Genomic DNA, 4,393 nt, shown 5'->3' with positions numbered 1-4,393 from the left:
AAAGAGGGTGGGGGGAGGAGAGAAATAGATGAGGGAGATTAAGAGGTACAAACTTCCAGTTTCAAAATAAGTCAGTCTTGTTTCTAAGTCGGGCCTAGGTCAACTCCAGTTGGTTTTGGGACCCAGTTTGGAAAAAAAAATGCTCAGAGTCTGAAAGCTCATGAAACAAAGCTGCTGAACGAGGACCAGACTCTGAGGGGACGTCCCTACACCTCCAGAGGCAGCAGGCAGGCAACGGCTCCAGGGGACTTGGCAGTTTAAATATTTCATCCATTCTCTTCATGCTTGTATGGTTTCTGAGGAGAAGTTGAACGTTATTCTTCTTTTTATTCTTCTATAGCTGTGTGGCTGACAGAGTGCTTTGGGCAGGTGTCAAGCCTGAGCCTCTGAGGTAGAAGAGCCGAGTTAAGGACATTGGTCGACCAGAGACCTCCTGGCCCCACGTAATATCAAATGGCGGGAGCTCTCCCAGAGATCTCCATCGCAGCGCTAACACCCAGACCCACTCAACGACCAGCAAGCTCCAGTGCTGGACACCCTATGCCAAACAATTAGCAAGACAGAAACACAACCCCACCCATTAGCAGAGAGACTGCCTAAAATCATATTAAGTTCACAGACACTCCAAAACGCACCACCGGATGCAGTCCTGCCCACCAGAAAGACAAGATCAAGCCTCAACCACCAAAACACAAGCACCAGTCCCCTCCACAAGGAAGCCAACACAACCGACTGAACGAACCTTACCCAGCGGGGTCAGGCACCAAGAACAATGGGAACTATGAACCTGCAGCCTGTGAAAAGGAGACACCAAACACAGTAAGTTAAGCAAAATGAGAAGACAGAGAAACACACAGAGGGTGAAGGATCAAGGTAAAAACTCACCAGACCAAACAAATGAAGAGGAAATAGGCAGTCTACCTGAAAAAGAATTCAGAGTAATGAGTGTAAACATGATCCAAAATCTTGGAAATAGAATGGAGAAAATACAAGAAATGTTTAACAAGGATTTAGAAGAACTAAAGGGCAAACAATGATGACCAACACAATAAATGAAATTTAAAATTCTCTAGAAGGAATCAATAGCGAATAACTGAGGCAGAAGAATGGATAAGTGACCCGAAAGATAAAAGAGTGGAAATAACTACCACAGAGCAGAATAAAGAGAATGAAAAGAACTGAGGACAGTCTCAGAGACCTCTGGGCCAACATTAAATGCACCAACATTCAAATTATAGGGGTCTCAGAAGAAGAAGAGAAAAAAAAAAGGAACTGAGAAAATATTTGAAGAGATTATAGTTGAAAACTTCCCTAATATGGAAAAGGAAACAGTTAATCAAGTCCAGGAAGCACAGAGTCCCATACAGGATAAATCCAAGGAGAAACACGCCAAGACACATATTAATCAAACTATCAAAAATTAAATACAAAGAAAACATATTAAAATCAGCAAGGGAAAAACAACAAATAACATACAAGGGAATCCCCATAAGGTTAACAGCTGATCTTTCAGCAGAAACTCTGCAAGCCAGAAGGGAGTAACAGGACATATTTAAAGTGATGAAAGGGAAAAACCTACAACCAAGATTACTCTACCCAGCAAGGATCTCATTCAGATTCAACAGAGAAATTAAAAATTTTACATACAAGCAAAAGCTAAGAGAATTCAGCACCACCAAACCAGCTTTACAACAAATGCTAAAGGAACTTTTCTATACAGGAAACACAAGAGAAGGAAAAGACCTACAATAACAAACCCAAAACAATTAAGAAATTGGTAATAGGAAAATACATATCTATAACTACCTTAAATGTAAATAGATTAAATGCTCCAACCAAAAGACATAGACTGGCTGAATGGATACAAAAACAAACCCGTATATATGTTGTCTATAAGAGACCCACTTCAGACCTAGGGACACATACAGAATGAAAGTGAGGGGATGGAAAAAGCTATTGCATGCAAATGGAAATCAAAAGAAAACTGGAGTAGCAATTCTCGTATCAGACAAAATAGGCTTTAAAATAAAGACTATTAGAAGAGACAAAGAAGGACACTACATAATGATCAAAGAATCAATCCAAGAAGAAGTTATAACAATTGTAAATATTTATACACCCAACATAGGAGCACCTCAATATATAAGGCAATGGCTAACAGCCATAAAAGGTGAAATAGACAGTAGCACAATCATAGTAGGGGACTTTAACATCCCACTTTCACCAATGGACAGATCATCGAAAATGAAAATAAGGAAACACAAGCTTTAAATGATACATTAAACAAGATAGATTTAATTGATAGTTATAGGACATTCCATCCAAAAACAGCTGCATACACTTTCTTCTCAAGTGCTCATGGAACATTCTCCAGGACTGATCATATCTTGGGTCACAAATCAGGCCTTGGTAAATTTAAGAAAATTGAAATCGTATCAAGTACCTTTTCCAACCACAGCACTATGAGACTAGACATCAATTACAGGAAAAAAAATCTGTTAAAAATACAAACACATGGAGGTCAAAAAATACACTACTAAATAACCAAGATATCAATGAAGAAATCCAAGAGGAAATAAAAAAATACCTAGAAACAAATGACAATGAAAACACGATGACCCAAAATCTATGGGATGCAGCAAAAGTAGTTCTAAGATGGAAGTTTACAGCAATACAATGATACCTCAAGAAACAAGAAACATCTCAAATAAACAACCTAACCTTACACCTAGAGCAATTAGAGGAAGAAGAACAAAAATCCCCAAAGTTAGCAGAAGGAAAGAAATCATAAAGATCAGATCAGAAATAAATGAAAAAGAAATGGAAACGATAGCAAAGAAAAATAAAACTAAAAGTTGGTTCCTTGAGAAGATAACAAAATTGATAAACATTAGCCAGACTCATCAAGAAAAAAAGGGAGAAGACTCAAATCAATAGGATTAGAAATGAAAATGGAGAAGTAACAACTGACACTTCAGAAATACCAAGGATCATGAGGGATTACTACAAGCAATTATATGCCAATAAAATGGACAACCTGGAAGAAATGGACAAATTCTTAAAAAACTACAACCTTCCAAGACTGGACCAGGGAAAAATAAAATATGAACAGACCAATCAGAAGCACTGAAAAAGAAACTGTGATTAAAAATCTTCCAACAAACAAAAGCCCAGGACCAGATGGCTTCACAGGTGAATTCTATCAAACATTTAGAGAAGAGCTAACACCTATCCTTCTCAAACTCTTCCAAAATATAGCAGAGGGAGGAACACTCCCAAACTCATTCTATAGTGGTGATGGAGCCACCATCAGCCTGATACCAAAACCAGACAAAGATGTCACAAAAAAGGAAAACTACAGGCCAATATCACTGATGAACAGAGATGCAAAAATCCTCAACAAAATACTAGCAAACAGAATCCAACAGCACATTAAAAGGATCATACACCATGATCAAGTGGGGTTTATCCCAGGAATGCAAGGATTCTTCAATATACACAAACCAATCAATGTGATAAACCATATTAACAAAATTGAAGGAGAAAAACCATATGATCATCTCAATAGATGCAGAAAAAGCTTTCAACAAAATTCAACACCCATTTATGATGAAAAAATACCCTGCAGAAAGTAGGCATAGAGGGAACTTACCTCAACATAATAAGACTATATATGACAAACCCATAGCCAACATCGTTCTCAATTGTGAAAAACTGAAACCATTTCCATTAAGATCAGGAAAAAGACAAGGTTGCCCATTCTCACCACTATTACTCAACATAGTTTTGGAAGTTTTAGCCACAGCAATCAGGGAAGAAAAAGAAATAAAAGGAATCAAAACTGGAAAAGAAGTAGTAAAACTATCACTATTTGCAGATGACATCGATACTATACATAGAGAATCCTAAAGATGCTACCAGAAAACTACAGAGCTAATCAATGAATTTGGTAAAGTAGCAGGATACACACAGAAATCACTTGCATTCCTATACACTATAGATGAAAAAATCTGAAAGAGAAATTAAGGAAACACTCCCATTTACCATTGCAACAAAAAGAATAAAATACCTAGGAATAAACCTACCTAAGGAGACAAAAGACCTGTATGCAGAAAACTATAAGACACTGATGAAAGTAATTAAAGATGATACCAACAGATAGAGAGATATAAAATGTTCTTGGATTGGAAGAATCAACATTGTGAAAATGGCTATACTACCCAAAGCAATCTACAGATTCAATGCAATCCTTATCAAACTACCACTAGCATTTTTCACAGAACTAGAAAAAAATTTCACAATTTGTATGAAAAAAAACAGACCCCGAATAACTAAAGCAATCTTGAGAAAGAAAAGCGGAGCTGGAGGAATCAGGCTCCTTGACTTCAGACTA

This window comes from Lipotes vexillifer, unplaced genomic scaffold (genome assembly GCF_000442215.2).
Source record: "Lipotes vexillifer unplaced genomic scaffold, Lipotes_vexillifer_v1.1 scaffold238, whole genome shotgun sequence".
NCBI lineage: Eukaryota > Metazoa > Chordata > Mammalia > Artiodactyla > Lipotidae > Lipotes > Lipotes vexillifer.
Note: the sequence above shows the minus strand (reverse complement) of the source record.